Source organism: Oncorhynchus mykiss, chromosome 21 (genome assembly GCF_057628025.1).
Source record: "Oncorhynchus mykiss isolate SJ-2025 chromosome 21, ASM5762802v1, whole genome shotgun sequence".
In the NCBI taxonomy this organism is placed as follows: Eukaryota; Metazoa; Chordata; class Actinopteri; order Salmoniformes; family Salmonidae; genus Oncorhynchus; species Oncorhynchus mykiss.
Window position 1 is genome coordinate 13,208,884 of NC_143042.1, and position 20,107 is coordinate 13,228,990.

Here is a 20,107-nt window from a genome sequence, read left to right on the forward strand (position 1 = left end):
GCTGGTTTGTAGGGGTCCAGATTTTGCAGCTCTTTCAGAAAATCAGCTATTTGGATTTGGGTGAAGGAGAAATGGGGAGGCTTGGGCAAGTTGCTGTGGGGGGTGCAGAGCTGTTGAACAGGGTAGGAGTAGCCAGGTGGAAAGCTTGTTGTGGATTTATCGGTGGTGACAGTATTTCATAGCCTCAGTGCAGTGGGCAGCTGGGAGGAGGTGCTCTTATTCTCCAAGGACTTTACAGTGTCCCAGAATTTTTTGGAGTTTGTGCTACAGGATGAACATTTCTGTTTGATAAAGCTAGCCTTTACTTTCCTAACTGCCTGTGTATATTGGTTCCTAACTTCCCTGAAAAGTTGCATATCGCGGGGGCTATTCAATGCTAATGCAGTACGCCACAGGAAGTTTTTGTGCTGGTCAAGGGCAGTCAGGTCTGGAGTGAACCAAGGGCTATATCTGTTCCTGGTTAAAAAACAATTGAATGTGGCATGCTTATTCAATATGGTGAGGATGCCTGCTTATTTAAAGAATAAGCAGACATCCTCTACTGACGGAATGAGGTCAACATCCTTCCAGGATACCAAGGCCAGGTCGATTAAAAAGGCCTGCTTGCTGAATGAAGTGTTTAAGGGAGCGTTTGACAGTGATGAGGGGTTGTCGTTTGACCGCAGACCCATTACGGATGCAGGCAATGAGGCAGTGATCGCTGAGATCCTGGTTGAAGACAGCGGAAGTGTATTTGGAGGGCAGGTTGGTCAGGATGATATCTATGAGGGTGCCCGTGTTTACGGATTTGGGGTTGTACCTGGTAGGTTCCTTGATAATTTGTGTGAGATTGAGGGCATCAAGCTTAGATTGTAGGATGGCCGGGGTGCTCAGCATGTCCCCATTTAGGTCACCCAACAGCACAAGCTCTGAAGATAGATGGGGGGCAATCAATTCACATATGGTGTCCAGAGCACAGCTGGGGGCGGAAGGTGGTCTATAGCAAGCGGCAACGGTTGGAGACTTGTTTCTGGAAAGGTGGATTTTTAAAAGTAGAAGCTCAAATTGTTTGGGCACAGACCTGGATACTAAGATATAACTCTGCAGGCTATCTCTGCAGTAGATTGCAACTCTGCCACCTTTGGCAGTTCTATCTTGTCGGAAAATGTTATAGTAAGGGATGGAAATTTCAGGGTTTTTGTGGTCTTCCTAACCCAGGATTCAGACACGGCTAGGACATCCGGGACGGCAGAGTGTGATAAAGCAGTGAATAAAACAAACTTAGGGAGGAGGCTTCTAATGTTAACATGCATGAAACCAAGGCTTTTACAGTTACGGACGTCAAAAAATTAGAGCGCCTGGGGAATGTGAGTGGAGCTAGGCACTGCAGGACCTGGATTAACCTCTACATCACCAGAGGAACAGAGGAGGAGTAGGATAAGGTTACGGATAAAGGCTATAAGAACTTGTCGTCTAGTATGTTCGGAACATAGAGTAAAATGAGCAGGTTTCTGGGCACTGAAGAATAGATTCAAGGCATAATGTACAGACAAGGGTATGGTAGGATGTGAATACAGTGGAGGTAAACATGTGCATTGAGTGACGATGAGAGAGAAATGTAGTTATGTAGCCTCTGTTTTCGTCATGCTAGCTAATAAGTACTGTATGTGTGATTGAATGGAAATATGCAGTATGTTCATATTGATACAAATTCACATTCCACTTACCTCTTTTGACCTGCCAACAAGTAGGCCCTTGACATAAGAAGACTGGAGGCCACTTTTGGTAAGACTGACATTGTTTATCAAATGTTTTTCTGTGTTGTCTTATTGGACCTCTGTTAGCAGATGATTGATAATGGCTTGTAATTGGTTGTCTCTTGTGCTTGTCTTTATTTTCTAAAAGGTTTCATGGTGGAGAAATATGGCTGCAACAAAAATGAGGATCTGAAGATAGCTAAGTTAATGCTGAATGAAGACACAGCTTCAAAGGCATAAAACATTTGTAGATATGTAATTTGATAAGTAATTCATTTAACACGTTTAGAAAATGCAGTTCCGTTTGTACAAGCTTATTATTTATTGTTTGATGACATAACTACAGCTAGAAACTTGAGGAACTAACATGTGTACTAGTCTAGTAGTGACACAATGGTGAAACAAGAAGATGCCAATAGTGATTCTGAGTAGGTAAACAGTAGCAAATGTGTCTGTTTAAATAACAATTCAGAAGGGTTTGTAGGAAAATAAAAATAATCAGGAGCTATTCAGTCATGATCAGTAGTGACAACACTACACACACAAATAGCAGTAGTAATTCAACAGGGATTAAGTAGACATACAGCAGTAATGTGTAGGCATTACGTAGTAATTCCGTAGTGAACGTGCAGGTTTTAAGATGTAGATTCCAAAAATCTCAGTAGTTACACAGTAGTCAAGTACCTTGCAAAATTATTCATCCCCTTGGCGTTTTTCCTATTTTGTTGCATTACAGCCTGTAATTTAAATTGATTTGATTTGGATTTCATGTAATGGACATACAAAAAATAGTCCCAAAAATTCTAAAGAATAGAAAATGCAAAAGTGGTGTGTGCATATGTATTCACCCCCTTTGCTATGAAGCCCCTAAATAAGATCTGGTGCAACCAGTTACCTTCAGAAGTCACATAATTAGTTAAATAAAGTCCACCTGTGTGCAAACTAAGTGTCACATAATCTGTCACATGATCTCAGTATATATAGACCTGTTCTGAAAGGCCCCATAGTCTGCAACACCACTAAGCAAGGGGCACCATGAAGACCAAGGAGCTCTCCAAAAAGGTCAGGGTTGGGTTAAAAAAAAATATCAGAAACTTTGAACATCCCACGGAGCACTATTAAATCCATTATTCAAAAATGGAAAGAATATGGCACCACAACAAACCTGCCAAGGGAGAGCTGCCAACCAAAACTCACAGACCAGGCAAGGAGGGAATTAATCAGAGAGACAATAAAGAGACCAAAGATAACCCTGAAGGAGCTGCAAAGCTCCACAGCGGAGATTGGTGTATCTGTCCATAGGACCGCTTTAAACCGTACACTCCACAGAGCTGGGCTTTACGGAAGACTGTCCAGAAAAAAGCAATTTCTTAAAGAAAAAAAGAAGCAAACACATTTGGTGTTCGCCAAAAGGCATGTGGGAGACTCCCCAAACATATGGAAGAAGATACTCTGGTCAGATGAGACTAAATTGTGCTTTTTGGCCATCAAGGAAAACGTTATGTCTGGCACAAACTCAACACCTCTCATCACCCCGAGAACACCATCACCACAGTGAAGCATGGTGGTGGCAGCTTCATGTGGTGGGGATGTTTTTCATCGGCAGGGACTGGGAAACTGGTCAGAATTGAAGGAATGATGGATGGCGCTAAATACAGGGAAATTCAGAGATTCACTTTCCAGCAGGACAATGACCATAAGCATACTGCTAAAGCAACACTTGAGTGGTTTAAGGGACAAACATTTAAATGTCTTCGAATGGCCTAGTCAAAGCCCAGATCTCAATCCAATTGAGAATCTGTGGTATGACTTAAAGATTTCTGTACGCCAGCGGAACCCATCCAACTTGAAGGAACTGGAGCAGTTTTGCCTTGAAGAATGGGCAAATATCCAAGTGGCTTGATGGGCCAAGCTTATAGAGACATAACCCAAGAGACTTGCAGCTGTAATTGCTGCAAAAGGTGGCTCTGCAAAGTATTGATTTTGGGGGGGGGGGGGGGGGGGGGGGTGAATAGTTATGCACGCTCGAGTTTTCTGTTTTATTTCTTGTTTGTTACACACACAAAAAAATGTGTGTTAGGCATGTTGTGTAAATCAAATGATACAAACCCTTAAAAAATCTATTTAATTCCAGGTTGTAAGGCAACAAAATAGGAAAAAAAACAAGGGGGGGGGGAATAATTTCGCAATCCACTGGTGTCAAATCTAGTGATTTGAATTGTAAATATGTAGTGTTCACCAGTAGTGAAACGTACCAATGTATCACTCATTACTACAAAAATTATGACTGGTGTACTAGACATCACAATAGTAATCAAGTAGCAAAACTAGCAGGTTTTGTGTAGCTCTTGTGAAGTAGTGATGAGTAGTAATTCAGTTGTATTTTTTCATGATGGTGTAGAAGCTTGGCAGAGGCATCGCCACAGGTGTAAGGTCTTGGTGCCCCGCGTGAGTTGCAGACGGCTGGTGAAATGGGGTGCTAATTCAGGGTTAGTGCGGCTTCATTGTAGCTCACAGAAACGCCATTCAGCGCCACTCAAATGTAGCATACACACTCCACTCTTCCATCTTTCTCCCGAAATAGCTCCTGCCTCCCACAACATTTGAGCTCAGTTCCAATCTCCTTCATCCTTGTTCCAATAATGGCATAATTGAATATTCATATATGAACAGATGCAGATGTCACGAGAGTCAGTCTAGTCTGTTGGTGGCCACTGATTCATCAAAAGGGGCCGTCACATTTCAGGTTGCAGCAGTATCTAGAGGCAGAGAACCTCACTGCAGCCATCTCTCCATCATCTGAAAAGGCAAATTAACCACTCTGTTATCCGAAAGAGTGAACGACTCCAGCCTATATGGGTTGGAATACTAATGTGCAAATGAACCTCACTTCTTTAAGAGCCTCTAATCCATTACAGTCATTCACATACACCTTCTAGCAATGAACCCATGTGTGTTAATGGCCTGGATGCCTTTCTGAATTCACAAAGCTGGAGTGACTGGTGCAGATCCACGGACCTTCCTTGTTTTATCTGCATGCTGTACAGGTCTGTGAATGCTGCACAAACACAGCCGTGTTTAGTCACCGTCTGGAGGGTCGTGACTGTCTGTGCTTGGTTGTACCCCACTGCCCTCTGGGGGTTCTTAGCAGGGTTGGGCGGCCACACGGGGAGGCTGGGTTGCCAGGTTATTAATGGAAGATTCTTGGAATATGTGAGTGGGGCCCCTGAGGGCCGGATGGACTAAGCACGGTTGGTGAGAACTCTGACATTGAGGCAGTCCTTGCCTCCTGCCGGCCACTAAATAGAAACAGTTTTAAAAACCCTCTATGTAGCTAGGACCCATGGTGTTTAGTGGCTACTGCTGGCAGGCGGACAAGTTCCTGCTCTTTCATTTTCAACAATATCTGGTGTTTTTTATTTGTCTGCTGTTCTTTTGTGAGTACAACGTGAGTAAACACATCTATTCTAGTGCCGTAGCCCTTTACACTCGTACCCGTATACAGGTTGAAAATTGAATATTTGGGAACTAATAAGTGCCTAAATTCGAACATAATGTCAGAGTTCTGGCTCTGCGATTCAGAGCTCTGGATGGGTTTTGACTGACAGATGTTCTGAAGGTGAACCACACCTCCCGCAAATCAGGCAACTTTTGCAAATGTTTTGTTGTCCGAGTGAGGGAAATGCTGTAAATTAAGAGGACTCAATGTATATAGTTTTGAAAGATGAGACGTCGAGGATCATAATAAATACTGCATTATAATAAGTACTGCTTTAATGTCATACAAGCAAGCCAAACACCCGTGAGTCCAAACGTGCACATCACATCCTCTCCAAATCATAAAACTCATGTCAAATACAGTCTCATCATTTATGTTCACTATGTTTGACGTACAGTTACAAGATGACATGTCGTCATACCCTGGGCTGTTCTGAACAGAATGAGCATATGTTTGTTGATTGTGAAGTGAATTTGCGGCACGCACCTGAATGCGCACATGACTCCTTTCTATGCGCACAAAAATGACGCTCTCCGTTTCTCCGCATTGCCTTGTGAAAACCTAACACTGTAAGATCATATTTCATAACTTAGCTAGTCATGTTGGCAATAGAACAAGCCTTCAAATCATGCCCACCTGACCCAGATTGCGATTTATAATGGACCGTTTCTTGTGTGATGACGGGGATGCAGGGCTGTGTTCCAAACAAAACAACTACAAGTGTGCTTCCTGTAGTTCCTAAATGGCACAACTAGGAGAGCTAAATAAAAGCACCTTATAGTTCAAGACTCTTCTTTGGGTCATAAAGTGCATTGAAATTACTTAGTAACTGTGCACACTTTGGAGAGGTTTGTGGCCACTTGGAGACACTCAAACCTTTGTCATTCTTTTGTCTTACATTATGGAAGACAAAAGAATGACAAAGGTTTGAGTGTCTCCAAGTGGCCACAAACCTCTCCAAAGTGTGCACCTACAACACATTCTCATCGTGTCACTGAATGTACCCAGAGTATTTTCAGATTTCATTATCAACAAATGCTGTGAAAAGTACAGTAAATGTGAAATGCACATAAAACAGCGTAATCTTTTGATTGACCTTAGGTCACCTTTTGTCTAATAACCTCCCCATTCTCTCCAAACTGTTTCCTTTCAATTGCTACCATGGTTATGCATATGCTTTTCATACTTCTTCAATGTAGCCCTATCCACACAGGCCAATTCCCATGTGTGTAAAGGGGTAACACAAAACGCCTATTCAATAAAACATTTTTTTTATATTGACAGAATGTAAGGAAATCATGAATGACAGAATGTAAGGAAATCATGAATGACATAGATGCAACAACACTGATGCTGATGAGGAACATGAGAAGACCATTTCGACATCTGATTGATCACCAGAGCAGTCTGTTTTCTCTCAAGGCAAGACTATTTCTATGGATCGATTTATGATCCTTAAGTTAAGGTGAACAGACCACAGCATAGCCAACAATGGGCTAAGCAGATTGGCTTGGAGGTGAACAAGTCCAATCCTTCTCCATCGGCTCCTTCGGCTTCTGTGCTGCCCTAGGGTGGGGCACACTAACCAATCAGAGTGTGCTGTGCTGCCCTAGGGTTGGGCACACTAACCAATCAGAGTGTGCTGTGCTGCCCTAGGGTGGGGCACACTAACCAATCAGAGTGTGCTGTGCTGCCCTAGGGTGGGGCACACTAACTGATCAGTGTGTTCTGTGCTGCCCTAGGGTGGGGCACGCTAACCAATCAGTGTGTTCTGTGCTGCTCTAGGGTGGGGCACGCTAACTAATCAGAGTGTTCTGTGCTGTCACAGGTGTCAGACAAGACAAGAAGACAGTAGACATGAGTCAAACGGAATTAGTCAGCAAGAGACTGGAATAAATGCTCTTTCAAATAACATCAAATGCTCGGAATGCTCTTTCTGCATTGAACGCTGAATTAATTATGAAAGGGTTCAACTCAAATATCTTGTCATAAAATAGTAAGGTACTGTATGAATCTGATTTCCGCAAAGATAATATTAACAGGTGAATATTTTATCTTACAAAGAGCACACAAAGACCATATAAAGGAAAGCTGACGGAAGCTGAAAAAATGATCTACGGTTCACTTGTTGGAGTTAACAAAGCCCTTTGAATAATTCAATGTATTACTGTATTAGCATAGTATTAGCTAGTTTTAGCATACACCTTTTGAAAGCACTGCTGCAGTGGTGTGTGCAAGGTTGATTAGTTTAACCCATTTACACTCCATGGAAGGAAGCTGATAAATCATTTACTGAGCAACATCTGAAACAATGCTGCATGTTCCACATGCATCTGGACTGGGGTGAAATACCTTGATTTTTCCCACATTAGCATAATTGTCATTAATGCCAGCAGCCTCAAAGTTTGTTGTACAATGCACAACGCATGCATAATCAATGTTTCTTCGTGACCGAGTATGTTCCTGAGATAAAAACATGAGGAAATCTGCCGTTATCATATCTCTGCTATCATCCACCATGTCTCAGGTGAGATCTATGTCATCCTGCACCAATTTGCATATAGTACGCAATTAAAATAAACCGCCAGGAAAAAAAGTAATTGGCGTGAATAGAATGGTTTGGCACCTAAGGTTCTTGGTTCCCAGTAGCAAATGGGAAGAGTATAGGTTATCAACAGGAGAAGGAAATATGTGTTACGCATGCTCCACGCCCCAGAAGACAGTTGTTGCCCATCCATATAGTCCATCTTGTAGCAGTAATTTGCTGTTGGTTGTGCTAGGTGTTGCTAGGTGTTGGCCCCATGCTGGGGAGACCTAGCAGATGGACAAGGTCAGACGAGACCCAGCTGAGATCTATCTAAAAGCCTTCCCACCTCCTGGCCTGGACACACACTCCCATTCTCATCTCACTGCCCATTACAATCAATCAAACCGCAAGCCAGGGGGAAATTGCACACCCAATTTACGCCCACAACTGTTTGTTATCGACGGCTGCCTCACTTTTGTAGTGGTGGAACAATGACGACAAACCCCCTGAGTGGGGTCCTCTGTGTGCTGAGCAAACAGCTATTTGTTGAGATTGCTTTGGTGGTGTTGTAGGAGGCAGAGCGACGGCTAGCAGAGCCTTGCTCGGGGTTTGATATACCTTCAGTTCAGAGAGGACATGGCCAGAGGAAGTCTATATACTGTAGGAGGGAGTTATATTTTTGCCCCAGATCTTATCTTCCTTCATTTTCTTTCTCCTCAAGAGTATTCATCTGACTGTAGAGTGAAGTCAAAATCAATGGCGAGAGCAGTGGCAAGATATCTATCACCGTACATATGGGAGGGGACAGCCATGTTTCATTAGAAATTCAAGGCCAATCTGTGCAGGGGATGGAAGGTAGGATGTCAAGGTAATGAGTTAATTTAGGAGATAAGGAACGGCAAATGTATGCTCTGAGATATCCCCACCAGCAACAATATGGACTCTGTAGCCACCACCCACTGAAGAGAGGAGAAAATGGCCGCTATTAATGCTGCCAAATGTAAATAAAAATGGCCAAATATGCAAATGTTCTACATTCTCTACATTTATTCAATAGAAAATGTTACATCTTATGCTTCAAGCTGTGCAATACAAAAGTCCCAAGGTTTAATAGAGAGGAATATTATCTGTTACTACACTCCAGACTTCAGACTAGACACAGAGCTAGTACTACAGTTTAGCCAATTTAACCAGATGCATGGCTATTATCCCCAATGGGGCGAGTGGTAATAAGTGTTGTAATAAGTGTTGTTTTCTGTCTGACTGGGTGGACATGTTTTGGGGAGGCCTCCTCTCTGTCTGGCTCTGGAGAAGCCTGGCTCTCTCTCTCTCGTGAAGATACATCCCACTGGACACAGACGTCAATTCAACGTCTATTCCACGTTGGTTCCACATCATTTCATTGAAATGATGTGAAAACAACGTTGATTCAACCGGTGTGTGCCCAGTGGGATGTGCCGTTCCTTAAGCATGCCTACTCATTTGTATTGTCCTTCAGGGGATCCCCAAATCCGTCAGACTGTTCCATTGATGGAGGGAGGGGAGACCAATCAAACAAAATATGAAACTAAGCTAGTTGTCGCTATTTTTCACTTTTTTACATTTTCATTCTGAGAGCACCAGAGGCAGAGCTATGGGCTTATTTTGCTATGTTATTATTATAGCAATTGACACGCGCTTAGCTCGCGGGCAATTTCATCTTTCAGCCGCAAGAGAGAAAAATTGAAGAGCCATGACTGGGGGTGTAATGTAAACGCAGCACCCTGAAAGACAATGGACTGGAAGAGGGAGGAGAGGCTCATTTTACAGATTAGGGAGATAACTAGATGGAGCACGTTGTGGCTTGTAACTGGGAACTGCTTGTGTTCATCTACAGCGCTCACAGGGGAGGAAGAGGGAGGGGTGAGGGAGGAAGAGACGGCATGACAACCCACGGCAGGCGGGAGACTTGGTTGCCATGGTGACAAACAAGGATGTTTGTATCAGAGGCTAATCTCGTCAGGCGGCCATGAAAGCCACACACACCTTCCACCGGGCAGTAATGGAGAATCACCGGAGCTCGACACTGGCTATTCATTCCAAAGAGGGGGGGGGGGGGGGGGGGTGAAACAGGTGTGGGAAAGGTATATCTTTTCTTATCACTCGGCATCCCTCCTCAATCAGGGTCTAGTCGAGCCGTGACCAGAAAGGGGGTTCCATTCTAATACAAGTCGGGCTGGGGCTGCCATTGGTCTAGCAGCTATAATGTTTACTACCGCCTTGCTCTTCAGAAGGGAGGGTCACTAGCATCCACATACCAGATTTCACTGTTTACTACACATTATGGCCACACTGAGTGTATTTGTAGATTCATTAACAGCAGGATATCACATTTCATTCATCCTTAGTAAATGATCAACAAGGATCAACAATGACCTTGATAGTAAAACAATAGAGGAATGTCATTGGCTAGTGTGGGATTCATCCAACCAAATCTCCTCCTACCGAGTCACATCAGGGCGGAGGGAGGTCAAGAGCCAGACATTAAATACACTGTTTATAATGTTAGGGGTATGGGATGTTATGATCTGTACACTAAAAAAGACCGTCCATACCCACATGTACGGATGTCATTCGTTTCTACTAGGCTAATCAGGTTAGTATGGCCACACAAACTCAACGAAGGATGTTTTCTGACATGGATGCAGCAGTAAGACATTGACTGTAATTGCGTGTACGTCTTGGTGGTGGCGCTGTGTCTTGTACATTACTGTCTGTCCTGTCCTTTATGACTCATGTGTCTTCCAAGGGCACCAGAGGCACTTGCTGTTGTTGTTGCTGTGCAATAGCTCAGAGGCCAATCTCTTGGAAGTAGTTTCTCTCATTTCGAAGCTGTCATGCTGGCCCTATTTGAGGGATTTCAACAGAGGGACGGGAGATAAGTAACTGAACGCGCTATTATAGTCAAATGCAATATAACAACATAAAGCAGCTCTTCAATAACTCGCAGCGTGGATCTTCTGTACTCAGACTAGGCTGCTTTGTCCAAATAGATACTGTATTAAGAAGCTATTCAGTCTAGCTGTCATGTCTTTTCACCCTAAATGTAATATAGCGGCATGAGCCAATTTCCTGATCCTCTTTTTATTGTTAACCTTAATAAAGCAGTGAAAGGGGTTTTCTCTGTGGTCATGGCTCTGATGAATGAGGGTCACAATATGACTCACCACCACAGTGCCCACTGAAACAAGTCGACTGTCCAAACCATGTTAGCCAAAAACCATTGTACAACTCAGACAGTCATTACAGATACTAGACATGGTGAAATGAAACAGCATCCTCTGTTGTATTAGCATGCTGACCACAGATGCATCTTGGGATGCCACGGAGTGGCTGAGTGTGAGCATTTTAGGAAAGTGGCAGAGGGGAGAAGAGGGGCGGCAAATAGCATTCCTTTGAATGCTGCTCCCGTTCCTTATTGCGTTCATAAAACAGTCAAAATGTCCTCCAACCCACCTCTGTGGCTCGGCTTTGTAATTATTAACATGCTCAGAAGCCTGGCGTTGAGCTTTTCTCCTCCAGGGCTGGTCTCTCTGAGAAGTATTGTCCATAAAGATGCTATTAAACTCTAATAACTTGTCTCCGCACCACCTTCAGGGTAGCAACAGCAAAATGCAGCTGGGTATTAGATGCGTTTCACTTGGCTCAGTAAAAATCTGGATATTAAAAAATTGTAGAAAGCGAAAAGCAATATCCTCTTAAAAGGGATTTTGAAATTACAGCTTTGAGGGGGTAGTACAGTAAGTTTGTTGGCTGACAATTATTATACATTTTTTGGCCCACCGTGTTCTACTTCTCCCCTGTTTATACCCCTCACATCCCTTATAAATGACAATACTTATCTTTGATGTGGCCATAAACTAAAGCCTGCTTGAACAGGTGAAGACGTGTCGGAAGTTCAAATGTCCGGCTGAATGGCTTGATGAAAAAGGAATTTGTCCTCTAGCGTACACTCTTAGAAAAAAGGGTTCCAAAAATGTTCTTCGGGCTGTCCTCATAGGAGAACCCTTTCTGGTTCCAGGTAAAAATCCTTTTGGGTTCCATGTAGAACCCTCTGTGGAAAGGGTTCTACATGGAACCCAAAAAGGTTCTACCTGGAACCAAAAAGGGTTAATCTATGGATTCTAGATAGCACCTACTATGCTATCACTCTTCCATACTTACAGTTGAAGTCGGAAGTTTACATACACTTAGGTTGGTGTCATTAAAACTCTTAAAAAACTCTTAAATCTCCACAAATTTCTTGTTAACAAACTATAGTTTTGGTAAGTCGGTTAGGACATCTACTTTTTGCATAACATTAGTAATTTTCCAACAATTGTTTACAGACAGACTATTTCACTTATCCTTCACTGTATCACAATTCCAGTGGGTCAGAAGTTTACATACACTAAGTTGACTTCTAGAAAATTATGTCATGGCTTTAGAAGCTTCTGATAGGCTCATTGACATAATTTGAGTCAATTTGAGGTGTACCTGTGGATGTATTTCAAGGCCTACCTTCAAACTCAGTGCCTCTTTGCTTGACATCATGGGAAAAGCAAAAGAAATCAGCCAAGACCTCAGAAAAAGAATTGTACACCTCCACAAGTCTGGTTCATCCTTGGGAGCAATTTCAAAATGCCTGAAGGTACCACGTTCATCTGTACAAACAATAGTACGCAATGATAAACACCATGGGACCACCATGGGACCACTCCTAGAGACGAACGAACTTTGGTGCAAAAAGTGCAAATCAATCCCAGAACAACAGCAAAGGACCTTGTGAAGATGCTGGAGGAAACATGTACAAAAGTATATATATCCACAGTTAAACAAGTCCTATATCGACTTTTTGGAGGAATGTCCTCTGGTCTGATGAAACAAAAATAGAATTGTTTGGCCATAATGACCATCGTTGTGTTTGGAGGAAAAAGGGGGTGGCTTGCAAGCCAAAGAACACCATCACAACCGTGAAGCACGGGGGTGGCAGTATCACATTGTGGGGGTGGCAGCATCACGTTGTGGGGGTGGCAGCATCACGTTGTGGGGGTGCTTTGCTGCAGGAGGGACTGGTGCACTTCACAAAATAGATGGCATCATGAGGGAGGAAAATTATGTGGTTATATTGAAGCAACATCTCAAGACATCAGTCAGGAAGTTAAAGCTTGGGTCTTCCAAATGGGTCTTCCAAATGGACAATGACCCCAAGCACACATCCAAAGTTGTTGTAAAATGGCTTAAGGACAACAAAGTCAAGGTATTGGATTGGCCATCACAAAGCCCTGACCTCAATCCTATAGAAAATGTGTGGGCAGAACTGAAAAAGTGTGTGTGAAACAGGAGGCCTACAAACCTGACTCAGTTACACCAGCTCTGTCCGGAGGAATGGGCCAAAATTCACCCAACTTATTGTGGGAAGCTTGTGGAAGGCTACCTAAAACATTTGACCCAAGTTAAACAATTTAAAGGCAATGCTACCAAATACTAATTGAGTGTATGTAAACATCTGACACACTGGGAATGTGATGAAAGAAATAAAAGCTGAAATAAATAATTCTCTCTACTATTATTCTGACATTTCACATTCTTAAAATAAAGTGGTGATCCTAACTGGCCTAAGACAGGGAATTTCTACTCGGATTAAATGTTAGGGATTTTGAAAAACGGAGTTTAAATGTATTTGGCTAAGGTGTATGTAAAACGTCCGACTTCAACTGTATCTCATTTGCCAGTTAGTTTGGATTCCCCCTCAATAAAAAAAGATTGTATGCAGGATGATGAAATGTTGTTGTTCATTAGTTTTGACTACTGTGAATCCATTCAATTGTTTTGAATTGTCACTTCATGCGCTTCTTCATTCCATTGTTGTGGCTCAAATAGGAAACAGACATCTCCAATATAGACGGTGCACTTCTACAGGCCTCATTAAACACACTGTTTCCAGCCTGTCTACTGTCATTGGGTCCACAGGACTAACTGCAATGGAACTGCAATTGTTTTCAGCACAGCGCACTCTGTAAATATGAATAGAAACATTGCACAACAACATTTTTCAGGCTAAACAGATTGAGCCTCGTTAAAAAGAGCTGTTTGTTTTTATGTTTTGCTATTGCACCAATGACAATGGCCTGAAGAACTTCCACATGAAGGGAAGGATCTTGACCTTCACCCACTTGAGTTCAGTGCGAGTGAGTCACTTTCAAACTCCTCACAATATCCTTTGTACATGCAGTACATTCAGGGTCTGAGACAGAACTGGAGCAAAACCACAAAACAAAGATGTCCATGCCTCTCATCCACCCTTTCTCTATGCATCAGCAGTGCCAGCGATTGCATTGTCAGGAAATGTTAAGTGTGGTGTGCCCTGGGTCTGTATTATAGTAAAGGCCTCATTGATCATGTAATCTCTGCCTTATCTCCCCAGGTCTAACAGAGATCAAGGAGCCCTGAGTCCCGTAGACCTTGTTAAATACTGAGCCTTGTATCAGGATTTAGCCTTAAACCAGACTAATTAGACTATCAGGCCTTATAACAGAGTAATACCACAGGACCAAGCCTAGCAAAGCCAGAAATAAGCCATCACTAACAAAATAGAGAAGATCGATAGGCTAGAATTCAATGCGAACAAATAGTGTTTCAAAGTGCAACAAACAATTTCAGTTTCATGCTCACCAGTGAGCCAGTAGTTTGAATGAGGAGTTGGTTGACTGTGGGCATACTGTACTGAATGTAGCACCATGGTAACACAGCTAGTCAAATGAGAGCTCCTCCCTCCACCAATCCCTCCTTGCATGAAACCAACCCTCAACATGCAGGCAATATCTCATTGTTCACTATGTACTATGTTCACTCTCTCCTCTACAACAAACTATTTTAAACAGCAATGTTCTAGTGGTGGTGGTAGCCAAATACATTACTGATACAAATGTATTGGTATTCAATGCTTAGCTATAAACTATATACACACAAAAGAATGTGAACACCCCTTCAAATTAGTGGATTTGACTATTTCAGCCACCCCCATTGCTGACAGGTGTATAAAATCGAGCACACTGCCATGCAATCTCCATAGACAAACATTGGCAGTAGAATGGCCTAACTGAAGAGCTCAGTGACTTTCAACGTGGCACCTTCATAGGATGCCACCTTTCCAACAAGTCAGTTCGTCAAATTTCTGCTCTTCTAGAGCTGCCCTGGTCAACTGTAAGTGCTGTTATTGTGAAGTGGAAACGTCTAGGAGGAACAACGGCTCAGCCAAGAAGTGGTAGACCACACAAGCTCACAGAACGGAATCGCCGAGTGCTGAAGCTCATAGTGCATAGAAATCGTCTGTCCTCGGTTGCAACAATCACTGCCGAGTTCAAAACTACCTCTAGAATGTCAGCACAAGAACTGTTCGTCGGGAGATTCATGAAATGGGTTTTCCATGGCCGAGCAGCCGCACACAAGCCTACGATCACCATGCGCAATGCCAAGTGGAAACGCGTTCTCTGGAGTGATGAATCACGCTTCACCATCTGGCAGTCTGACAGACTAACCTGGGCAGATGCCAGGAGAACGCTATCTGCCCCAATGCAGAGTTTCAACAGTAAAGTTTGGTGGAGGAGGAATAATGGTGAGACAGTGTTTCATGGTTAGTTTCAGTGAAGGGAAATCTTAACTTTTAGACAATTCTGTGCTTCCAACTTTGTGGGAACAGTTTGAGGAAGGCCCTTTCCTGTTTCAGCATGACAATGCCCCCGTGCTCAAATCGAAGTTAATACAGAAATGGTTTGTCAAGATTGATGTGGAAGAAGTTGACTGGACTGCACAGAGCCCTGACCTCAACCACATCGAACACCTTTGGGATGAATTGGAAAGCTGACTGTGAGCCAGGCCCAATCGCCAAAATCAGTGCCCAACCTCACTAATGCTCTTGTGGCTGAATGGAAGTCGCCTTTATTTTGTGGCCGGCATTGAGGGCGCAGTACGGGTGGCACTGTACTATCCCCCGTTAGAAACGATAGTGGATGCAAGTCCATGCAGAAATGTTCCAACATCTAGTGGAAAGCCTTCCCAGAAGAGTGGAGGCTGTTATAGCAGCAAAGGGGGGACCAACTCTATATTAAAGCCCTTCACTTTGGAACTAGATGTTTGACGAGTCCACATACTTTTGGTCACGTAGTGTATTTCATGAGAGTTGGCCCTATGGCAAGGTTACAGGTGCTAGCAGTGAGATTATATTGATTGGTTGTTGATTGAAGCCTTGTTTAAAGGATCTCAGAGGGGAAAGATCAGGGAGGGTAGCTGGCCCAGGAGCTAAACAAGAGCAGAGTAAACCACAGACAGTAGAGTTCTCTTTGATCTGTCCAGGGGCTATCACACCGCCCTCTCTGAGCCCCGTTGTCTGTTTGAATTAGAGGTGTGAGAAATGCAACTGAATTCATGCCTTGGAAATAAGATGATAAAACATATCAAAGGCATGATTCCAATAGTCGTCCCTATCTGGACCAGGTAAAAAACAACATTTGGACAGTATAGAATTCTGTTCCACATATACACACGGTTGCACTAGGTATGTCATCACTATTCTTTCACTCTCCTCCACTGTGAATCTGATCTTGGGACGACTTGCTGCCTGAACACAACATGATTTATCCGGCTACACTACACATCCCTGGGGACCTCTTGCCCTCGTGATGTATCTGGTCCATGCAGAATGGTTAGCCAACTACAACCTGCTCTGTGATCCTCTGTCTTTGTCATTGGTTTGGATGTTAAAAGGTGCTCTATGATTCTTTACACTCAAGGAATCTAAAATGCATTGCTTTTTATAGGTGGCTATAAAAGCTTCTTTAGATGAAAATAACAGCCCATTCCACCTCTCAGACAGGCACACTCAGACACCCTCATATCTGTCAGGGCCGGCTGTACAGTGGCCCCACCTCTTGACAGCTGAGAGAAAAATATATGTTTTAAAGTGAACTTCTGCAATTCTACACATTTTGCCATGGGGTGGAGAGAACAGTTTTTAGTTTTAAAGCTACTGTAATTTCATGCAATTCGACACATTTTGCCATGACTTACTGCTCATGTCGCTTATGCCTGGAGCCGGTTCTGTATCTGTACCATCTAGCCATCTGAGGCTACTGTGAAGTTGCTTTTGCCTTTGACATGAACAACCGAATCAGCTGCAGACAGTGAAAGGTGAGAGGGACGTCAGGTCCTGATATTGGAAGCATTCATCATTGGCCAACGCCGAGACACAGGTCACTTCATGAGCATGTCATTGATCGGTGCACTTCCTTTCAGAGCGACCTGCTGCCAAGCGGCCGCACAATGTCGAATCATAACAGAGACTATTTTTAACCGCCTGTTTTGCTCCGACAACAGCGCCCTCCCCCTCCTCCCTCTCACCTCCTCTTCCCCCTTCTCCTCCTCAATTCCCGGCTCTCATTAATGCAGTTGTTTAAAATAAAGAGCTCTGAGCAAACACCAAGTCATCCTGCCAGCTGCCCTTTCTGACCCAGAAGCCTTGGGTTTTCAAAAGGCAAACCCAAAATAACCAGGGCTGAATCAAAAGGCTAGGGCTGTTTGCACATCAGGCTCGGGGCAGCAGCCTCCTAGTCCTCCTCATTATTGGCTATTTAACGAGGATGATTAAACATGATGCTACCTCTGGCGACAGAGGGGATGCTTGAATTATTTAAGGTCAACATCTGCCCCTCCCTCTCTGGTTGGGTGGTTGTTGCTCTCACGAACATTGTCTTGTTTGGGTTTCTCGAGGCCTTATTGGATTATTGGCCTAATTGGCCTTATTGTGGCGGCAGGTAGCAAAGCGTTGGGCCTGTAACCAAAAGGATGCTGGTTCAAATCCCAGAGCAGACTAGGTGAAACAAATCTGTCAATGTGCCCTTGGGCAAGGCACTTAACCATAATTGCTCCTGTAAGTCGCTCTGGATAAGAGTGTCTGCTAAATGACTGAAATATAAATGTAAACGGATGGAAAAACCATGTCACACAGATCTACCCCAACGGTGTTTCCTGTATTCCCATATGACCGGTGAATGACAGAAGTATTCTCTGCCTGTTGTGTTTCAATAAGTCATCACGATAACACAGTGTACATGGCATCCACCAGCTAGAGACCAGCCCCAACTTCCCCTATCACATCTGATTCAGTTAGTGGTTATGAAACGAAGCGTCTGCAAAGCTCTCCCAGACAGTATGTAAACAACAAGTTGCTGTCTGGGGAAATGAGCTGGGGAGGTAATTGTGATTTGGGAGAGGTGGCGGGAGGGAGGGAGGGCAGGAGGGAGAGTTGCTTCCCTTCTCGCTGCTATCACCTGGCAACAGTTTGACATGGGCACCTCCCGGCTAATATATTCACAGCGACCGAGGGAGGCTGGGGCTGAGAGTCTCAATTGCATGAGCCCAGGGCTACAGCTGAGCAAACCCGCTCGGTAGTCTCTCTCGGGTGGACTCTCATAGCAACGGGCTTATCCACACCACCTGAGATACGAGGTTATAATGGGTGGGCGGGGAAACAGGCGACCTGTGCCCATGCCTTGTTTGTCAGAGAGAGAGAGGAACAGTACAATAACTAGGGATATGCTTGACATGTTTCACACTGGGCTCAGTACATGGGGATATCACAGTACCTGTGTTCACTGTTGCAAATGCCCCATGTTAGTGGACCTGACGCCACCTGAGAGTGGTGATAAGAAGCTATCCTATTGGGGGTTTCCAACAATCACGACAATGACAGACGTTTGCAGTTCGAGGGCTCGCAACGGCTTTGCGATCTTATCAACAGCCATAGACTGCTGTGCAAAGAAGATACTGAATGTTTATTAGGTTCATCCCACACACCTGTGCAGAAACAGGAAGCAGCACAACTAAGGGGTTAAAGGATTGAGATCAACGCCTGGCTCCCTGTTCCAAATGTCATTATAGCTCTTTTCCGAATCAATAGTGTGCTCCGTTCCTCCCTAAGCAAGTCATGCCAAAGATAAACCCATCACGTGACGGATGGAGGAGGAAAAGACGGAGCCACAGCCGGGCCATTTCATCTGATGGTGAGAGAGATTAGCTTCTCCAGGATGAAAGCAGCTGCTCGTCTTCCGCCCCCTTCCCTCCACCACATCCCTCCATCCATCCACCCAGACATCAACACAGTGGTCCCTGTTTCCCAACCAGAGCTGTGCCTCCAGCTACTCACCTATCTGCTTATATCACCTCATCTCAACCTGTACACACTGCCATCTCCTAATAACCACGGCAACACCTCGCCCGCTGGGGCGCAGCCACACAGAAATGGGCGCCAAAAATGGTGCCACGGCAAAAGGGTGGGAGTTGTCAGAGAGTAGACTTCCCCTCTCCCTCCACTCCTCTTCTCAATATCAATCAGATAGCAATCACACTCACCCAAACAAACACAGCCCCTCCCCCACCTCCAAGCTACTCATGCCCATAACTTTTGCGGTACCCCAGAGAGGGAATGTCTCATTTTACCTGGCACAGCATGCTGTCAGCTCCCGATCTGTCCGTCCGGATGTGGAGAAGATCTCATCTGGAGGGAACGAGGGAGTCTCTGGGAGAGAGAGAGAGAGAGAGAGAGAGAGGAGGAGTCTCAGACAAGAGGAGAGGAGGAGGAGAGCAGAGAGGAGCCTCCTGCTGCTAATGCTGATGCTGTCACCGTCTGCCGCCTTTATTTTGTGGCCAGAGTTGAGGGAGCAGTACGGGTGGCGCTCTATTATCCCCTGTTAGAAACGACAGTGGATACACCGAGCGCTGGGCTGAGATAGAGAGAGGGAGAGAGTGAGAGGGAGGAGGTGGAGAAAGCGAGAGAAGGGAGAGACTGGGCTGTTTAAGCGGACCGTCGTCACGTGGCAGTTCCTTCGGAATCCCTCAAGTGAGAGGGGCGCTACATCACAGAGTCCTTGGCTGTGATTGGTTGAGCCGAGGGGAGATGCTAGGGACGGGGGATCTGTCGTGCTCTGCTCTGGCAGCTGTGAAGTAAGATGACCCTCTCAGCACACATAACATCCCCTCCTGTGTTTGAGCCCAACATCGCAGGGCACACCATCAATGACAAGCAAGGACACTCCCAAAAATCCCCCCTTTGGGAGCTGTGTGAGTGTGTGTGTGTGTGTGTGTGTGTGTGTGTCTGTGTCTGTGTCTGTGCGTGTGCACTTGCGAGTGTGTGAAGGGTGAGTGGTTTCTGTATGCATGGTAATTCACACACACACACACACACACACACACACACACACACACACACACACACACACACACACACACACACACACACAGGTCCCATCAGATCATGCCCATGAAGGAGAC

The 20,107-nt window shown here is 44.5% G+C and overlaps 1 protein-coding gene across 2 annotated transcripts in view; it reads right to left on the bottom strand.

Annotated features, from left to right (window-relative positions):
• The window catches only part of LOC110500005 (synaptotagmin-1), a 217,711-nt gene extending 198,037 nt beyond the window's left edge, over positions 1 to 19,674 (bottom strand). Inside the window, exon 1 of one of the 2 annotated variants that reach the window (XM_090213828.1) lies at positions 19,277 to 19,674. The gene's annotated coding sequence lies outside the window, so the exon portion shown is untranslated. The remainder of the gene's footprint in view (positions 1 to 19,276) is intronic. The other variant, XM_090213825.1, reaches the window with a different exon arrangement.
• Positions 19,675 to 20,107: the final 433 nt, after the last annotated feature.